This window comes from Chiroxiphia lanceolata, chromosome 1, assembly GCF_009829145.1.
Source record: "Chiroxiphia lanceolata isolate bChiLan1 chromosome 1, bChiLan1.pri, whole genome shotgun sequence".
Classification (NCBI taxonomy): domain Eukaryota; kingdom Metazoa; phylum Chordata; class Aves; order Passeriformes; family Pipridae; genus Chiroxiphia; species Chiroxiphia lanceolata.
In genome coordinates, this window is record NC_045637.1 from 127,477,610 (window position 1) to 127,499,318 (window position 21,709).

At 37.2% G+C, this 21,709-nt stretch overlaps 1 long non-coding RNA gene across 1 annotated transcript; it reads left to right on the plus strand.

The window, feature by feature from the left end:
* The first annotated feature begins 870 nt into the window (after positions 1-870).
* LOC116791891 lies at positions 871-14,595 on the plus strand. Its single transcript, XR_004358896.1, has 3 exons — positions 871-991; positions 12,598-12,834; positions 14,538-14,595. It is a non-coding gene; the product is annotated as an uncharacterized LOC116791891 (long non-coding RNA).
* The last annotated feature ends 7,114 nt before the right edge of the window (positions 14,596-21,709 follow it).

A 21,709-nucleotide genomic window follows, 5' to 3' on the forward strand; every position in this document is an offset into this window, starting at 1 on the left:
TTATTTTAAATGTCTCCTCTACCCTGGCTACTAAGACAATGCATCGTATATACACATCTAAATCTAAAACCGAAAGTTTTGTAAGAGTTCAAACAGAAGCTATCTAATTTTTGTGACACTCTTAATTTCTTTTCTGCTTCTTGATGCAGCCAAAACCATGCAACTCCTGTAATGTAGAAGCTGGCAGCAACTTTTCAACTAAGGCATTCCTGTACCTAGAACTGGATTCCTCCACATTCAGAGTCTGATTCCAAGAATTTCTTACCCTCTGCCACAAAACAGAGACTATCACAGTAAATATCCCTGTTTTCACCTCAGAAAAAAGACAGTAAAAGAGAAAAATTTATTACACCCTGATCATCAAACATTTGTGTTCATCACTGAATATGAATGTTTGGACCAGCTTTGACAGGAATGTTAAATCCAGAGTACCATGAGATAGCCTGGTACCTTACAATAAAAAGATAAAAGAGTTATCTGAATTATGAGAGACCATGTTGAATACCACTTTTCCTGGTTTGGTAGAAGAGGAAGTTCACAGGGCTTCCAAATTTGAGGGAATTAACCACAACTGTTATGTTTTGGGAGAGAAAGACATCATAACTCAACCGATTCTTTCAATTTGTTTTGCAAGAAAGATTCAATGACTAACTAGGGCCATGAACTTTAGCAATTCCTATAATAGAATTTGCTTATTTTGAGGGTTGTATTTGTTTGCTCTACATTTGTTCTGTAATTATGTCTCTCTTCCCAGAAAAGAGCAACAGGGTGAGGTGGAGTGCTGCGGAATAGGAGTCAGGCACTTAACACAATTCCTATCTGCTCAAGGCTACAAGGTGGGCCAAACAGGACAGTCAGAGCAAGGACTTGGGAACTGGGTGCAGACAGCCTCACAGAAGATGAAGAAACTGAAGTCTACAGGGTATAGTTTGATGCCACTTAGAAAGCTATAATGCTGACTGGAAATGAGGATCTTCCACAAAGTCCTAGGGTGGGTAAGAAACTCCTTATAAGACCTTTATCACTGTTCTTCCTGAGTGACTCTAAATTTTCAACTTTAAACAGCTCTGTTGCTAGTTTTCTTTGAATTAAAATTGGCTTTTTGTGTTAAAATATTTATTATTCTTTAAAAATTTTCTAGGAATATACTATCATGTAAAGATATAGGCAGATGTCCTAGCTTTAAAATTGCTATTATTATTTCCCACTCACTTCATGAATATAAGCTTGAAAACTAATTGACAAGTGACAATTCAAACTAAGAGACAGGAAGACTAAAAGTTAATTCTAGCCATTCTGAGGCTAAGGTCTTGCAAGCATTCAACACAGCATCTCCAAAACAGAATCCTCAAGGCTTATTGTTTGGGTCTCCAGTTAGTCTGTATAATCATCAGCATAGCAACTTTTTCCCAAAAGCATGATTATTCATTGCTGTGCATTTGTGCAAAACTCATATTTAGATCACGTTCATGCTACCATAAAGCTAGTAGCGTTTTAACTCACTTTGCACTGGCATGAATGATGACAAAATAACAAGCAGTGATAAATCATCAGGAAAGATGTTGAGGTGCTGGAGCAGGTGCAGAGAAGGGCAACGAGGCTGGTGAAGGGACTTGAACACAAGTCCTATAAGGAGAGGCTGAGAGAGCTGGGGTTGTTTAGCCTTGAGAAGAGAAGGCTCAGGGGAGACCTCATTGCTCTCTACAACTACCTGAGAAGAGGTTGTAGCCAGGTGGGGGTTGGTCTCTTCTCCTGGGCAATCAGCAGTAGGACAAGAGGGCATGGCCTTAAGCTGTGCCATGGGAGGTTTAGGTTAGATATTAGAAAGAAATTTTTTACAGAGAGGGTAATCAGCCATTGGAATGGGCTGCCCAGGGAAGTGGTGGATTCTCTGTCCCTGTAGGTTTTTAAGATGAGGCTGGACGTGGCACTTAGTGCCATGGTCTAGCAACTGTGGTGGTAGTGGATCAAGGGTTGGACTTGATGATCTCAGAGGTCCTTTCCAACCCATCTGATTCTACGATTCTATGATTCTATGCTCTTAATAGATAGGTTTCCTAGGAAACTGAAATTGTCTGAGATTTTCAGAATCAAATTTAAAATAAAATATTTAAATAAAAAGTAAACGGTTGTAAGACTTTTTCCTTCCCATTATGGTTCTGATGGTATCTCTTGTGAGAATTCTCTCTTATCACTGAACTCCTTGCCAGAAACCTGGATAAATATCCTCTTCACGTTACTATATATTGTAATAATTTCCTGCTATTCTGTTCCAGATTAACAAGCAAATAGGAAAAGAAATAATGCCTTTTATACAGAAATCTATATAACAAGAAGATTTGTTCTCTACCAAATTTTAAGAGGTGAATTTTTTGGAATTTTGTCATAAGATTTTGCCAGAGAGTCTGTTTTTTTATTTAGAACAAATAAAACTATATATAAAAACCCCCAGAGAAATACTGCAGGTGAAAAGGTAAATTCCATTTCTAGGACATACTGTTTCTGTTTTTAACTTCATTTCACTAACAGCAGTTGGAGAAGTTTTTAAGAAACTTGACATAAATACATTTTACCAAGTTAAAGCAGCAAATCAGACATAAATGTTTTTTAAACAAATGTACCACCAAAGACCATTTTTTAAATTGGATTGAATTGATGATGCCTATGATATCTTGGGGAAAAGGGTGTTCCCAACCAGGAATGTGAGGTAGAACTGGCAACATTCTATGTATGAGGCCAAACTCCATCCTGTGCAAAGACTAGTTCAGAGTTATGTTTCACTGCTAAAAAAAAAAAAAAAGAAAAAAAAAAGAAAAAAAAAAAGAGGTGGTATGAGTTATTATTCAATGTGTTGTGAAGTGATTGCAAATGTGACACAGTTGACTCATTTTCATACACTCTCTTCAGATTTTCATTCCTTCTTCTTGTTCTTTTGGTTCTTGTAAATGAGAAGAATGTTTTTTACAACAGATGAGGAAAAAAGTTATTTTTTCATTCATACATCACAAGTAGGAGGTAGGTGGAAAAAAGTAGATTAATTTCCCAGGCACTTTAACAGATCATCAAATAGCAAAATATTTATCTAAATCTTAAGAGTTGATAAGCCATCTGTAAGAAATAGTTATCTGTATTTTCTGCAGAATCTAAATATCAGTCATTGTAAAGATTCCTTGAGCTTTACTGAATAGTCCAGAATAATTTTTTTCTGTTTTAGAATATAACTGCAAAGAGAGTTAAAACAAGTAGTACCTAACTACCAAATCTGCACAATGTACAAGAGAGAAAGAAATTCAGTGTGATAATGAATGACAGCAGGAGAAGCACTCAGATATTTACCAGAAACAGATTCAATGTTATTTATGCATTTTTCTACAGCCTACTTCTCTGCTGAAGTACACTGTTCTTACAATGTTTCTTCTGTGCAGTTCTTCCTGGTACTAGGATTTTAATCCAAAAGCTGCTAAATCCAGTCTTAGTCTATACATTCATTTCACTGAAGATCAGGCCTTATACGAGCAGAAGGTAGAAAAAGGCTTCTGAATTTCTTTTAACACTTGCATTATAAAGGCACTTCGATCTGTAGTACAAAGACACCCCAAAGAGCCAGATATGATTTGCAGTTTCTAATTACTTGCTCTAGGAGAGCTCAACACCTCATTTTTTTATATTTGTGTAATCTTCTCCTGAGAGCAGTTCCCAACATGAGCAACACTCGCTTATTTTCATAACATTTCAAAAATGTGCTGGGTTATTGCCCCTTCCACCTCTGTGTCCTCAGGGCACTGTTCAGCTCAAATTGTACTACTGAGAGAGAATTTGGCCTTCAGCACTGTGTTAACAACATATTAGCCAAGATCCACATGTTATAACTCAAGCATGGCGAGTCTCTATCCTGCTATGCTACTATGCCCCTGGGCTTGCAGCTAAGCACTTTGCCATCTCAAGCACTTCTTCCATTAGCTATGGAGCTCAGAGTGCTGTGACGTTTTGTTTTTTTCTCTCTTTTCTGATGGTATGTGCCTTTGTCTTGTTGTTGTTGTTTTTCTCTTCAGCTTCTGGCATCCTTCAGCTATGGAAAGATACTGATTTGTTTATGTGCAGTAAGGCTGCAGCTTTCAATGAATAGCTTGCAGTGCAGAAAAATATGAGAGTCACAAAGTGCTTGATTAGAGAAGTTTTCTCCAGTCAGCTGCCATGTGGGTGTAATATCACCAGTGTCACTTTTTATGTTTTTCCTCAGACTCTGTGCACTTTGAAAACTGTTGTTACTTTCTCTTATACTTGATCTTGCTTGGTTAGAAAGCTGGAATCCAGGAAGTGCACACCAAAGTGAACAATGTTTTTGTTGCATATTCACAGTATATTTTACCAGAGGCTCTCCACATGTTTTGGAAACATTAATTAATTACTCATTCTGTGAGGCATGCACACATTATGGTCTAAATTATATAGCTGAGGAAACTGAAGTTCACCAAGTATCAAGGCCTAGCATTTGCAGAGGCTGGGCACCCACTGGTCCCTACAAATCAGAATTAAAAGCACTGAGTACTTGTAAATACCTTCCAGCAAGGCTGCTCATAAAAAGCACTGCAGACCTGGAAACAGCTCAGGAGTCCTAATTCCCAGCCCTACACTCATTGTTTTTCCCATAACTCAATGAAAATTAAATGGATGGAGACAAACATCATGAACAGGGTCAGAGATCTTCAGTTACTGATTGTGATGAAATCAACAACTGTAATAGGTATTTTAATGTGCACTAGTTAAAGTTTATCATCATAGACTGTGATGACTTTCTGTTATCAAAAAGAAATATCAAGAGGCTGATATTCCTGATTCAAGAAAATAGAAAAATTAAATCTTGTTTAGTTAAAAAAAAAGTTTTTCTAATCTCTCTGACAATATTCTATGTTGGTGGCAAAATACCCTGCTTGAAGTTCTGCATCTAACAATATTTCAGGATAGGGGAATTTCAAAGGTAGCTCCTTCTTTTAAGGTTACACAATTCTACTTTGGTCTTTGCTGCTTTATGAAACAGGTAAAACTCAGAGTAAAGTCCTCCCTCATTGCCCAAACATTTGGATTTGAGCTGCCTTAGCCTTTTTTGTGGTAAGAGATATACGCTTGGAACAAACCCTGGGGTTTTTTGCTCTTCACACAGTGGATAAATCCTTTTTATGTGCAACCGTAGATATTGTGGCACAGAGCATCCTTTTGCATCACTCTTTTACACTGTATGTGGTGATTTTTCCCAGATTTTTCATTCTGACTTTCAAGCAGAGCACATTGAGGGTGCATGTGTTAGGTTGTCAAGTAATCCCAGGGAGAAAAAAAGGAAAGGCATTTGTTCTTCGAGCATACTTTTTAGACTTGATAGGGAAGGATTTTTTTGTGATTTTCACATGATCAGATGGTTTTGAATATGATCAGCTTTTGAACAAAAACTCCATTCTTTTTTTATCTGGCAGCAATACAGTGAGAAAGAAAATATCCATCACAGAAATACTGGGATATGTAATTTCTGCAAATCCTTGTTCTATTCCTTGCCACTGTGTTAGAGGTGTAGAAACACACTAAATTTTTCCGACTATAATTAATGATATGATTATAGGGATGTGAGTTGTTTTAAATATGAAGTCTTTATAGTATGCAAGGTTTTGTTGCACATACGTATTAAATACATTTTCTAACTTCATTGTTCACTGTGTAAAACTTTTGTAATAAATTAAGAATATCTTTGAAAGTTCCTGCTGTGCATCTTTTTCCCCTCAGCAGAAAGATATGATTATAAAAAGGAATGTGATGTAGTAATATTTCCCAGGTTTTTTCTGCCTTTTTTTTTGGGGGGGGGGGGGGAGGCAGGGGTGTAGAATCAAGGAAGGAATGAGGTTATGTAGAATGGAGGATTTTATTAAAAGCCAAATACTATTCATCCCTTTAATTCTCCAGTCTGATATTTGTAACTAAACACAGTTAAATGTTGACGTTATCTTTTTGCTTGAGTAAATTCAAATGAATTCTTGTACCACAGAGAATATCAGTTTAATTTTTTTTCTTTAATTTAAAGCCCTGGAGATGTTTATTTTTGTTCTCTGTGTTATAAACTCTTCAGGCTAGGTGGCATGAAATCTATGTCTTACACAGCACTGAACACACTATCAGATTTAAGCAAATAGTAAATAACAATAACACTAAATTGTAAACACAATAAAGCACCATTTTCCTGGCTTTAAAGTGTGCCTGGTAAAATTTTAAAGGTCTAGAATTTTTGTCTGAACACATATGCTAAGTCAAAACAAAGCCCTCAAGTCTTGCTTTTAGGCAAAGCCATCTACCCAGAAAGTTTCAAACCCAACTGTGATATCCAGACTTCAAGGATTTAGTAGATGAAGTATGTGATTTATTTCCAAGTTTTCAGAGTCTGAGTTCACCCACTTACTAAGAGAATGCTGGGGCTGATGTCAATGCTACAAGAACATTTCCTACCATATTTTTAATATGAAAAAGTGTTGAATCTTGGGAATACATATTTTGTTCTTAGTTGCTTCTATTGTGAGAGGCCATAGAAAGAGAATACTAAAAAAAGCAACAACAACAAAAAACCCACAACCAAAACAAACCCAGCAACGAGACTTTGGGGGTATTTTTCCCTTTATTGTCTAATTCAGAGACAATAGCTGAAGCTGCTCTCTGGAAACTAAACACAACTAGAAAAATAGAGGGGGAAAAAAGACTGAAAAGGGCAAAACTCAAGTTTAATGCTGAACTTTCAATCCAGATTGTTTCCAGATTTTTTCAATCCAGATTTTGGTTATCATGACCACCTCATATTGCTTTTCTAAGCCCACAAAGACTTACTTGCCACAGCCTCTAGGCACTGGAAAATTTCTTTTTTCTGATTAGACCTCTTATGGCTGACATAACATTGTTTCATAAAATTCCCTGCTCCCATCTAACAGACACTAACCTAGCCTCTAACCATGCATTTCTTCTAATGTCTCCACTGAACCACTACCATCATCTCCATCTTCATTATATTCCAATGGAAATTCAACCTAACACATGCACCCTCAAAGTATCTTAAATTCTACATCGTCTGTCAGTGACAAACAGATGTTTTGGAAGCTTATTTGTTAAAAGCAATTAATAGAAGAGCTAGCCTTTCCCTTATGTGTTAGTTATCATTTTTAATCTTATTTCTTAGTCAGATTATTTTATCAATGAAAAATTATAACATACATTTTCTTTTGCTGATTCAGTTTTTTGTTCATGTAGAGTGTTCTGGATAAGATACTATTTTTAATTTTAGAAATATGGCAAGAAAATACAGTTAACCAGAGTTGACAGATATCCTAGTGATAAATAGATAAAGGGAATGATAGAAAATAATTAGAGGCTTTTACAATTAATTTACCAAATTCATTGTCCAAATCACTTGAAATAGTCAGCATGGGCTGTAACTAAAATAAAATTGCAAAACTGCATTTTACTCAACAGTGAGTTCAAATATCTGCACGATAAAGAAATACTGTTCAGAGTTAGTTTTTATGGGATTTAGACAACTAATTCACCAAAGCTCCTTTGAAAATCCCAGCCTGAGTTATGTTAATTCACACTTGAGGAAGTAAAAGGAATGTGTATGCTGGTGCAAAAGTTAATTAAGAGGTGATTTTCCATTCCAGACAAATGCTATTTATTCTGGACTGTATTGGATAGATACTAAGTAGGAATATATGGCACAGGTTTTCTCCTGCATTGGGGATCAAAGCAAAAGCAAAACAAGGCTCCTAATGCACTCAGCTACCAGAGCTTTTTTGTATAGGGCTCAATTTCACTCTGAAGGTTATGTGTATATATATATAATCTGCTCTGGTGAGTCTTTTCAGTTGATTTTTAAAATAAGACATTTCTATTTAACTTTGCTCAGAGTAATACATTTTTCTTGAACTCTCTGCCACCCATGTCATCAGTTCACAATTTTCCACCACTCTAATCTACAGCAATGCCTCTGCTAAACTCTTGTAAATTAAATCCCTGGCATTTCACCCAAAGTAAGCTTCTCTTTAACAAAACAACACTGATATTTTTAGAACATATGCAAATCTTTAAGAATATATGCAAAGCAAATACACTAAGTGCCACTGGTTTCTGCTTACTGGGGTCTCAGCGTTTTAGAAATCCTAACAAAGCATCTGAGTACCATATACTGTTTACAAGAGTGAAATTATCAATAAACCCAAGAGAGAAAAAAGACTTTTGCAAAGTCAACATTTAACCACTGCTATAAAATAAAAATCAATGTTCTCCTTCAGAGATCCCTGGTAGGAGATCAGGGGTTGAGTAACCAACTGACAAGTTTTTGCTGGTGCCACATATATGATGGACACTTCCCATCTTTCTCCTTAGCTCCAAATAGTACACAACAAAGAGCATAAGACCCTTGGCAAGGCAGAGGTTGCCTAACAGATGCTCAATTGACCAAATGGTTTCAGGATCGCAGGACAATTCTGACAGCTGTAGTGGAAAAAAGCCCTGAACCCAGATCATGTAATTGGTGAGAAAATCACCCCAAGGAATCCTTAAGGCAATCACACTGGGTACTCCAATAATTTTAGTGAGTACAGAACATGAGACATGTTGTACAAAAGCAGAGTCTAATTCCTTGCTGACTCATTAGTATGTTAAATTATGTCAGGCATGGACAAGTTGTTCATATATCTGTGGGAAATTGATGCAAGTAGTGGGGGGGAAGGGGGAGTGAAAAAAATTATACCTGTTCCAAGAGAAAGCACAAGAGAAAATACCAAAAAACTGCATATGTCTGAGGACAGACTATTGTTTTAAGTAGTTCTGTGTGGTAGGATCATAGTCCTCCCTAACCCAAATTATACAAATCAGAATGAACAATGAAAATCACAGGTCCTTCTTCATGTGCTTAACAGCTGTTGATGGCTGCTGGGACCCCTGCCCTTCCTTGTGAGGTGCCTCTGCTGACACCAGGCAGGAGAAGCTGGAAGGATTGCAACCTGCACAAAGGAAGAATCTCCTTCCTCCTTTTTCCTCTCTTGCATCGCTGTGCAGAACCAAAAGGCAGAAAACAGCACTTGAATAAATGATTTTATTATGCAGGATACAAGAATAGGAAAGGGCTGAGTAAACACATGCAAAGAATAAAATTCCAAAGTTTGGTGTCATTAAGAGGCCCAGACTCCCCACTTCATGTGTCTGTATATCATTTCCTTTCCTACAGAGGCTAAAGTCAGTACCGTGACTGTCAGTATAGGAAGCTGGAACAGTCACATTACTGGGCAATTGTTCGCAACAGCAGAGCTGTGTCACAGAGGCAGAGGACTTCATGGAAGAAATCTCCCAGTACTTTTAAGAGTTTGCCAGCTGGCTAACACTGGAACATCGGTTTCATAAAGTTCTGGTGTTTTTTTGAATAGGAACTGTATTTACATGCAGAAAGAAGGAAGGTTTTGAGAGTGCAGGATAAAGGTGTGTTTATTTCGTGCCTGATTTCTACCATACAAAGGACTTTGTGTTACTTGCGTAGTCATACAATAGTCTGGAGGGTAATAGAAAACTCCTGAATAGGAGGAAAGAGAATGGACTTGGAACAGGAAGATAATCACTGATTCAAGTGAAATACAAAGGAAGCACTGTGAAGGCCTGGTCCGTAACCTTGACAAAGTTTTACATCATCTGTATTTGATTCAACTTCATAATTTATCTGTCCTCTGAAATGATATAGTTTCAGTAATGTTACTATAAAAACCAAAGTGTATAAGAAAGGGGAAGGGGGGTTCTAAACTGGTGGTAAGATGTCTTTTATTTTGCCTTTCAATAATACACAGTGTACAGTCTAAGAAGATAATGAAGGTGCCTCTGGGTTCCCCATTTTGAAGAGGGAAATGTTTTCACACAAGAATTGTCCATTGAACATCTTAAACCTGATTCAAAACCATCTAGGTATTGACACAAGTTCACTGTCAAAATTGCACATCCCCAACAATCCAACGGAATAAATCCAACAGAAAACTTTGGCTACCTCTACTAAAGTTCTTTTTATATGAACAGTGCTCTGATAATAGAGGCAGTTTTATAGTGTGACACCACTTCCTCTATACACGCGCTGTCTGAAGTCACAGCTAGCAAGTCAGAAGAGAGGAAGGTGAGCTGTGTGGTGGAAAGCAAAAACAAGACCAATTAAAAATCTCTTTTATAATTTTTCCGTCACACATGGATTGCTAGAGTTCCTGCTTTTGCACTTTCTAACATACTTTATTATCTTCTAATTATTAATTTGTTGGGAGTCTGAAAATCAGTGATTAAAAAATAAATTTTAACAAGTTAGCACTTGTTTTCTGCATGAGCTGCTAGGGAGAGTGTAAGTGCACATAAGTGATGTGCAGAGTTCTCAGCAGAAAGGAGGTTGACAATGTGTGCACAGAGGATCTATGATTTTCAGGCTGTTGAAGTCTGACCTTAATTCTGCAAGACTTCTGAAGAAGAATCTGGCAGTCAATTTGGCAGTGAAGGGGAGATGGAAAAGCTGGGTCTGGCTAAACCCAACTTCTAGGTCAATTAAACATGCTGTGTAACACAGTCTGGGGATTTTGTTCAATCTTTTGTGAACACAAACACCTAGAGAGCTCCTCTCAAAGCTGGGATCTCAAACACAGCTTATCTCCTTTTGAAGAGACAAGACAGAAGCTGTGTTTTCTTAGTGCAATAACAGCAATTGTTCGGTAATGTTGGAAACAGGACTCACGTCTCACCACCTTGTTCTGTGCCTCTTGACCCTCACTTTGCTGCCCTGCCCTGGAATGTTTTCCAGAATGAGTACAAACCTTTGTCCTGGAACTCTTTCACACTTAGAGTCACTGAAGGAGCAACAAGGAGATCTGCTTTTTCATTTGTCTTATTCATGGAAAAACAAAACCTCCTTTAGCTTATGCCTATGGGTGACTCTGAGTTTTCAATTGTGCTTCAGTGAATATCTAGCCTGAATCTGTCTCGTCTGCTGAGTACTTCAAGCTTAAAGTAAACCCCTGGCAGGCCATGTTGTGTAGGACTCCTGTGTTCAGACTGCAGAAGCAAATCTTTCTTGTTAAGACAAGATTTGCTGAAAAACCAGAGCTTGTAATGTTTGTACTTTTCCACTATCAAGAGACAATGGTATGCAGATGCCAGCATGTTCCTACCTGGAAGCACTGCACTTTTCGGACAGTACATCTAAAACATATGCCAGGTTTTGCACTGCAAAGTCTTGTGAAGAGAGGAAGAACAAGAAGATGGATACCTAGGGCTAGTTTATCTCAGAGACATGGCCTGCAACTCTCATTCCCTGAATTTATATTATAGAGTGGAGAACCTCTAGGGCATGACAAAAGTGTCATGTTGTCTTATAGATAAAAAGCTACAAATTAATTTTTTGCATTCAGATCAGAAATAAAGATTCTTAAAAATTTACAATAGTGCAGGGTTGTTTTTTTTCCTCTGGTTTCATCCCAAGAATCTGGGACATGCCCATTGAAGCACATAACTGCAGTGGATGGAGATATTATTACTGCAACCACTGCTGTCTTCTCTCTCTCTTTTCTTGAGAGTGCTAAAGGCAAAAATATCTGCCCAGAGTTCAGCCACTCTGTTTCGTAGTTTTCACACACATTGACCTCTGTGAGTAGTTTAAGCTCATGTGTGAACAGAGTAACAGAGATATGAGCATGATCCTCCTCCTACTTCTCAAGGGCAGATGTGCAAGGAAATCAGCTGCAAAACCTGTAGCTGAAAAATCTGCAGCAGGGTAAAGGATGAAAGTAGGAGACCACTGAGAAAAGAGCTGCCAGCCCCCAGCTGTTCACTGTCATTACTCTGCAGACGTGCTGGAGGAATTGCCTGTGTGAGGCCTGGGAACTGGCTTCGGCCTCAGAGAACAAAGGTTAGCTACTACCTAATATTTAAACAGTTTAAGCTTACAGATAAGTTGTAACTCGAGTGGCTTAAGGAGATCTTGTACAGGAGCCTCCACAAAAAGATCTGAGAAATAGAAAATAGGAGTCCTGAGAAGGGGGGAAGTTCTGCAAATGGGTGTCTATTTGCACAGCACTAAACCTCACAGGGAACAAATTCTGATAGAACGAAAGAAATGTGGCTACTAGCAGCTTTTGCTGATGTGAAGCACTGCAAATTTGCAGTATTTCTGGTTAGCTAGCAAACATATTATTAACTAGGAAATATGGTAAGAAAAATCCTATGACAAACAGAATATTAAAAATACAGAAAAACAGTTCAGTAAAGGAAGAAGTGATTTTTCAAATTTATTTTTTTTTAAACTTGATCAAATGATTGAGTAAGCTTGATTATTCATAGACTCCTGGAATAGTTTAGTCTGGAAGGAACCTCTGCAGCAGGCCCACGCTCAGAGTAGGGCCAAATTCAGAGTTGGATCCAAGATGCAACTTAGACCAGGTTGCTCAGCTATTATCAATGGCTAACCAACTTGAAAAGAATTTTTTTAACAGCTGTTTGCTAAGGGACAGCTTTCTTATCCTTTAACTAAGTATTCACTGTGCATCTCATTTTATTTCACAGCAGAATGAAGAGACCAGACTCATGAGTTTGACATTAAAAGAGAAGAATCCTGCAAGAGTTAGATTGAGAGAGCAATGCACACACCCTCCTAACTTTAAAGCATAGAGAGTACAAGACATCTCATGCTGAGGTAACTGCAGCATGCAGCTCTGCCTGGGACAGACCTCAGCAAGTGTCTCTCACAGCACAGCTAAAGCACCTTGTCATGGGATGACTCATAACATTAGGCAAACCGAGGTAAAAATACAGCTTCTTTAGCATTTAATTAAAGGTCTTAAATAAAAAAAAAAAATGTTACAGGAAAAATGTTTTAAATAAAAAAATGCAGTCCTACACCACACAGAGAAGCAAGAGGAGACCTGCCTCAGCAACTTTGTTTAAGCATTTCAGGCTGCATCTGTGCTGTTTTCTCTCTCTATGCAGATAGAAATTCATTCTATGTAGTTTATGCTCTCAATTACTAGGCCAAAAAGTCAAAAGAAAAAAAGCCTATTAAGAAAATCTTGCATTTGACTGTAAGTTTCACTGAGATCTTTAGAAGAAAAATACTTTCCAGTGTAATGCAGACAACGGACACACCTGTCCAAGTGGGGAGAAAAATAAAGCTTAAGAAGTCATGCTTCCATGATTGACTGATGAAGAAAAAAGCATGTACAGGGAGATTTCCAGACTCAGTGTATCAAATTAAATTTGGCACTGCTTGTGAGATCTTGTTTTAAACCAGTGTTTCCATCTCAGAAATAAAAACTCTTACTCTTATTAGGCCTGTGTTTGAAAAAAAAAAAAAACTTCAATACTTTTTTTTTAAATCTGTATAAAATTAATTGTATTGCTGGATTAAACACTTTTTACTTACTTATTTATTATTCAGCCAGAATTATTTAGCAACAAACTCCAGTTCTTTTAATCTCTCTACCTCTCCAAGAGGTGCTGATAATGGGCAACATTTCTGGTTTTCCAGCTGCAATTAAGAGTGTTATTCTTCGCAAAAGAAAGGGAAACATCTGTGTTTGTATAATGTTATGTTAACCACCTAGCAGCTGGATCACAGCACTAGGAACATAGCCCAGCAATTCTAAAGGACTCTAGAGAATTAGAGCCCAGAGACCATAAAATAGTGACAAGAGTTTAGTACATAGCCATATCAGGCTGCTTTGAAAAAATAACAGGTTTTTTAGGGTTGATTAACCTGGAATCAAAGTATGTATGGTATGTTACGATAAATCAGCTTTATAAGCAGGGCTGGAAAATTAGATACACCTAAACTATATTGCAGGGATTGAAACCACAGTGTCAAAACTTCAGGGGTTTTTTGGGTTTCTTTTTTGGTTTTTGGTTTGTTTTTCTGAAATGCAGGTAAATTTAAGTTTGCTTACAGAGCAAAGTTCTTTCTCCTTCAAGCCTTAGGTTTCTGGACAGACAGGTTCTAAAAAAACTTCCTGGGAAGGTTTAAGGAGTGTTCAGTTAACCCTCTGCTACTCATCCCACCGCTCAGAAGGAAACATTGCCTGACCACGGAAAGAAGTAGTTAAACAAATAGTAACATCTAGCACAAGGGAGGTAACAGCTCGAATTAGCAGCACTTTTCTTCACTGCACAAGGTTTGGAAACTGGAGGTTTACAAAGACCACACCTACTTCAACCAAGACAACCTGGCAGATTATCTTTACTAGAAACTTTATGCTTTGGTAGTCCTAAATGAATCTGGTTTGATGGCTCATAAGGCAGTGTGAGTACTGATGATTATCTTGATGCTTTGATGCTTTCTCATATGTCAGCAAGGTTCATGAGGACCTTGAAAAATAGCTTGATATTTAAACTGCTCATGCTTATGCTTTCTGATGTCTATTTTCCTGTAACTGTAACCTTAATGGTGATTTTTAGCTTATTTTAATAATTTTTACCTATGAATGACAACTGTCGTATTTCAGTTTTGACAGAATTCTTGGAAAGTTATTTCTGAAGGAATATCCACATTTTAATGTCTTTAAATGAAACTTTGGTTCATAATAATACATGGAGGTTTGCTGACATAGTGCATTGTGCCAAACTAAATAACAAAAATTGATTTCTTTTATTTAATTATTGACTGAGAGAGCCCTGAACATTCCTTATGGAAGACCTGCAGAAGAACCTCTATAATGTAGTTTTGTGATTAAGTAGCTTTCAAGCTAAATAAAAAAAAATATCTCTGCCCATCCCCTGAAAGCACACTCAGAACACAAATCTCCTCCCTATAGTTGCAAAGCAACACGCTGTACTGCCCTTGTCCTAAAAGCAGTTTATTCCTTCCTAAGCAAGCAACTGCCGGGTACAGAGTTCTGCCTCTCAGGCAGAAGGATTCACAGTGTAAATAGATGTAAATGGTTCTATCAGGTGCACAGCTGGAGAGCTCTTGCCTGCTGTGTGCGTGCCAGAGAGCACGAGGCTATCCAGGCTGAATGTAGGACTATGTGAATATCCAAATGCCCGTGCTATGTCAAAGTAGTGACTGTATGTGAAATTAAACCTTTGCTTTCGATAAAGCTGCAGGGAACAAATAGTTTCATTGCCAGTTAAGAAGGAAAGACATTTCAAGGCAATGCTTTTGAGATTTTTTATCTTTTTTTTTCACTCTCATTAATGATTAGACTGAACCAAAGCACCACAATTCTGTTTCCTATGTCTTCCTTCACTCATAAACGAAAAAAAAAAATGTTTATAGGTCTGCCAACTACAGAACACTGTGTATTTATTTTGTGCAGTGGGAATTTTGCACGATCTAACAACACAGAATTGTGCAACAGCTGGTAGGAAATGATGGTATTATTTCTAAAGCATACATTGAGATATTATTAGAAAGGGTTATAGGACAAACTTTTGCTTTGATGCTAAACATAAATTAGATTCAAAATAATTTCTGGTGCTAATAACTAATTATCTTTGCATTCAAGCACTTACTAATTTTTTTTTCCACTATACAAAAAGAAATATATTAGCCAGCATCATATAGGCTTGAATAAAGATATTCAATATATGTTGGTCTTTTTCCAGCACAACTAATATGCAGGCAGTATGTGAGCTAGGTCAGCTCAGACATATCCATTTACTTCTCCTTTGGAATGTGCCACAGGTTCAGGCAGTACACAAAGGAAAGTAGTTTGTGGGTGTAATTTAACATTTGTAAACCCAGTGCACTCATCTGTCTGCATTGCTCTCATGCTTTAAATGTTTGTTATATGTATTGCAACAACACCCAGCAGCCCCAGACACACACCAGGACTTACTGCTACACCTGCACACACCAACCAGTCACCCTTGTATGAAAGACTAAGCCTAGAGCTTCTCTTGTAGGTAAATATTTGATTGTTTTCCCTCATCTGCACACACCACCCAACATTGTCTCACTAGTTACAACTAACAGTTTCAGGGAGGTCTATTCTCAGGATACCTCCTCAGATTGGAGGACTTGAGCTTTATTTTTCCCAAGTCCCATCGTACGCCAGATCAAAATAACACACAGCTGTGTGACAATTCATCTAGTTTCATAAAACTAACCAATATAGTACTAAAAAAATACTATTTCTAGCACCAGTCCCACACAATGCGATTACATAACCAGTGGATACTCACTTGTTCATCACAAAATACCCCAGAGATTCAAGGAGTTTTCTTCTATGAACATCAAGAAAGCGAGTAAGCCACTGTGTGCACCAGGGCAGGTAGTCTTTACCAAAGAGCACAAGAGAAAGACTGGGTTATTTGACTTAAAGTTGCTTACAAATGCTTCAGAAAATCACAAGGACACTATCACAACCAGGTTAACCATAAATGTTTTCCAACACCTTAGCCATTTTTTCCGACTAACATTTCCAAATGTGGAAAAATTACAGTGCTGCCATCCAAAATCCATTTCACAGGCAACCTGACTGAGAACACTGCTCTGTTGGGCTTTTTCATAGAGTAAAAACAAAGCCTTGACAACCTAAAGTAACTTTTCCCCCATGCCTAGAAGGTGTCACTGTCTAAGCTCCAGGGCCAATGGTATCACATGATTCAGATGCTCTTGGTCATATGGACAATTGCCTGCTGACATTCAAGTCCGCTCTTCTAGCCTTTGATATCTGTGTTATTCTCCTTGGTCTGTGCCTGCATATATATCATTTAAGATCAGATCACGTAGTCATGACAAGCACAGAACTTCAGTCCAGTCCAATAACTGAACCTTTGACACCATTTCTGAACTTAAACATGCAGAAGAAAAAGGCAACATAGGAGATGAAGGCAAGGCTGGAATTCACTGAATATTCTCTGAGACAAAGGGACAGTAGAAAGAGTTGTCAATATTTAAACCTATGTACAGAAACGTCTGAGGTTTGTTTTCCAGATTGGCATTTTGACTACATTTTAAAAGTTCTACTTGAAAGGTAAAAAATTTCCACTCTCTTCCAAAGTTAAACTCTCCTATTGTATCTATATCCAAGTCTGACCTTAAACTATCTAGATCCTGACAGTACAGGTCTTTCATACTTTCACATTCCTTTGAAATAGAGCTTCTCTTTCCCTGATCTAGTAGGAACTATCAATCCAGAGAGGGCTTTCTATGGGGTTGTTTTGTTGGTTGGTTGTTGGGGTTTTTTTCAGAAGATTTCTTCATGGTAATGACATTGAAAATGCCTATTTTATAAACGTGATTCTGACCCTTCACTAACCACTCTAAATAACTAAATAAATGTTAGCAGGATAACCTATAGTTTGATTGGAACATCTATAAATGGATACATTTCATATAATTCAAACATTATCATCTGTTCAAAAGGTAGAATGTGATAATCAGATATAATGCATTAAGTATAATGTAAACTACTAAGGTCCTAATCAGGCGCTGATAAGGATAGGATTTCCAGTATAGACTCCCAGTCCATAAAATGTCTGGGTTTTGTACCATACAGATATGTGAAATAGTAGTGAAACACACGGACATAGTTCATCGCTTTCTATGTGCGATTTAAAATGAGCAAAAGACTGTGTTATCCATGTCAGTGAATATTTGATTAGGATTGTCCTTGGGTCTCTGGTTACTTCCTGATATCTTTTCTAAACAGTTCTGTCATTTTTCACTCAGGAGATGAATATCATGTACATTCCTATACTATATATAAACTGAAAAACCTGTGCATAGAATATATACTTAGAGCTAGGCCCAAGGATGGTATATTTTCTGCTCAAACTGCAGAACATCTTCTGATGCCTTTTGAGTAAATGGAAAACCTGACCAGTTTGAAAGGAGTGCCACTATCCACGGAAAGGGCATTCATTTCTTACAGAGTCTGGCAGAATACCCATAAACTTCACTTTACAATCTTGTCATTTTCCACTTTAAAAGAATGGAAACAAAATACATATACAGAATATCAAATTTAGAAGTCTCTTGGTGCACATATAAAGACAAATATATCTCCCCTTTTTTATGAGTACATGGTTTCACAAGCTCTACAGAGTATCATAATCAACTGCAGAGTCAAGAAACTTTTCAAATTAATAAACACCAGATGATTTATTGTTCACTAGTATTTAGTTAAAAACTGTGTTGTTGTTGCATTAATTGCTGTGAAATTTTCATAGTAAGCTGTACAGAGCTGATTGGGAACATATGGTATAAATATGAGGCAATAATATGCATGAATTATTCTCTTAGTTCTCTTCAAGTCTTGTTTTAATCTTGATGCCACAACAAAGGCCACTTTGAGAAAAAAAAATTACGTATCAGTACAAATTTCATTTATTACAATTGATTTGGGAAAAGTAGAGCTGTAGAGAGCTTGCAGGTCTAAGAATATTTTTCAGAATACAGAACTGCCAATTGAGATGATAACTATTAATTAAATATAATGGAACTCACACTGTAATTTTAATAGTTGCACAGTAATAACTAAAATCTAAGCACTAATATAGCAATCCAAAAAGAAATATTTTTTCATTTTTCATAATTACCGAAATAGTTTCAGCATCAATAGGAATTTTCCATGCACTTCCAACAAGTACTGCTGTTATCCGAACAAACTTATCGGTTTAAAATTACCTAGGTTAGACCTTGCAATCATTTGTGGAAGTAAAAATATGAAACAAGATTGCTGAAGGGGAAAAAACCAAACTAATCCAACAAACAGAATGGTTCCAAGCACAGGCAGACTGAGCAGGCACTTAAAGCATGGCACAAAACACTGGCTAATAGCACTTCATGTCCTTGAGGAAAAACATGGTAATTACAGTAATTGCTTGAAGCAATGGCATTCAAGGCAAGCTGGTGGTCAAAGAAGCAATGAAGAAAGTAGTACTGGGCTGGGTGAGAATGGTGAGGAAAAAATGGTCTTTTATGCTCATTCTTGATGTGTTCAGTCAAATATGACATTGTCCATCTTTTGCAAGCTAGGAGGGACTGTATAAAAGAAATACCCGCCATTATCAGTATTGATTTATCCTCATACCAACAGAAGCTGAAAATAACATCACCTGGTCAAATGAGAAGTTCCATGAGACCATACCAAAGTGTAGTTACAAGAAAGACTGATTCCCTGCGGATTTGCAGCTTACAGATAGCTGATTTAGCTATTGCAGAAAGAGGTAAGCCTCAATTAAGCTTCTCTTGTGGCTGAGTTGAAGGATTTATCTATTCTTCCTAGAGATGTGTTTTTCCCAAAATTTTGAAGGACCTAAATTATATCTGAGAACTCGACAACCTCTTTGAAACCTGATGAAATCAACAACACTCAAAAGTGACTTGAGTTCACCCACACATAGTGTGAATTTTTAACATATCTTTCTTTGACCTTATAAACTTAGTAAGCATGGAGTTTTTCTGGCTGCAGAAAAAATACTGAAAAACGCGTAGGATAAGGTGGAATTTTACAAGAGGATTAAAAAAGAACCTTTTTATGATTTTTCACCATTTCTGGAGACCTATTTTTCACATACTGGCGGTGAATACTATTGCAATCATATCACTCTCTTCCTACTGTCTTCTCATCTTCAATTTTCCACCCTCTGCAGTGCATCCACTTCAGGCTGGTACTTTCTTTTCCTCTCTGTGACTGCACAGTGTTTAGCTCACTAGGACTAAGTACGTGAATGAGTTTTCCACTGCTACCACAATATAAAATTATGATAACAGCTACTTGCAATTTCAGATCTTGTCTACTCTGAACACAGGTAAGTATCAATTAGCCTAAATATACTGACTAGCAGTAGTTCTTCCCTTATTGATCTGTACACAGTCATTTACTGTAAAACACATATTATATCCAACCATTCACTTCATTTGTTTCTGACTTTGTAGCTCACTGTGGTAGCAGATGGCTTTGGTACAGTTATTAACAATAAAGTAATATGTTAAATATGTAAGACTTGTCATCTTTGCCATCTAAGCTATTCTGCAGCCATACAAGCAACCCAAAACATAAACAAACAAGGCAATGGCTAACTAATTTAGGAAGCATCCATGCTTTCTCAAACTGCAGGGAGTAATGTAACATTCCCTTTTTGTTGTGGAAAGAATGCTCCCCTGACCAGCAGACTCCAAACCCAAACACATGGTTCTGCCAACAGCTGCTGCTGTAAGGCTCTCACAGGCAAAATTCCCCAAATCTCTTCTCGCTAATTTGGTCATGTTTCTGGATGTGCTAAGTTCAGTACCACAGTCTTGATTAGCAGGGGTCAAAAATCTCCAAACCTCTTTTTTGTTTTAATACATGTTTCTTATCTTCAGTGAACGAAAGAATTAAAAGAAAAAAAAAACCTTTTCGAACAAACTTTTTAGCTTGAGTAAATTTCCACTTCCTTTTTTTTCCTTTAGAAGCTCCAAACCATAAAAGATAACCAAATAAATGATTCTTAAGGGTCTAGGATCTACACTGATCAGAAATTGCTTGCACTTGAGCCAAGACTAAACCTGAATTTTAACAGTGTAAAGAATTGCTAGATGTAAGGAATACAATGGGAGGAAAATACTCAGAGCTTTGTCAATCTCGTAAGGAAATCAAAGACAAGCTGGACAGATTACCTGCCTTATGCAAAGAACTATATTGAGTATATTTTCACTGAAGGTGTTGAATGTGTAAAGTCAGTATTTTCTGAACTAAAAAGGGTTGGGGGGGGGGGGAGAAAAAAAAATAATTTCAGCTGTCTAGGCTTTTTTGCTTCTACACACACACCCCAAAACCCAACAAATGAACTACAAGAGTGCTATAATGGATTACCTAAATTTCAAAACTAAAAATTTTGGGACTTACTGTGTAGTAGATAATTTGAAATTTCTTATGAAGAACAATAACCTGTTATCCAATCTCAGAGAAATATAAGCTGAACCAGAAAAAGTCCTTTTACAGAATCTGTAGGAGTCAGACTTAGAGTCTGGAAGATAATTAGTTTTCTGATTTTATTTTAAGTAGCATTCTCTGTTTTGAGATGTGCTTTTCTTTAAAATATTTTAATGCATATAAAAAATGATCTGCTGCATAAATTCCATTTAGTCATGAAGTAGCAGCTGCTTCATCTCTAGAGACAGAAACAGCCTTGCTAGGCATAGTTTTCATTTGCCATCATATCAATGGGTGATACAGGGTCTGGCATAATACTGATCTCAGGTGATTTCACATCCGGAAAAATGTGTTGATTAGAGACTTCGAAGACAAAGCACTAAAGACATACCAGGAAGAAGGTATTACAGCCACTGATGTGTGGTTCCTGGGCAAAACCCCAATAAAGAGGGCATTTGACAATAATGTTCTCATACCTTTTGTCTCTTTATTCTCCTTGTGAGCGCTGAGAAAAACTGTAGCCCTTATATGGAAAAAACCCACAGGAATTGCTCAAAGCAAGAGTACAGTAATTACTGGTCTCTCTGACAGTAGCAATATGAGTGAGACAAACCTAAATTCTTCCTCTGCTCTAGCCAGTAGGAGAGAACATTTCTACTTTTGGCATTTCACCTATTTCATAATGTTTCTTGTTCCTGCTGTGGGCTGGACAAAGGCATTGAGTTTTGTGAGTCATTCTTGCTTCTCTGTTCTTTAGAAAGAAAAAAAAAAAAAACCCAAACAACTGTCGAATCAAGCAAGTTCTAGTTAGCACCCAT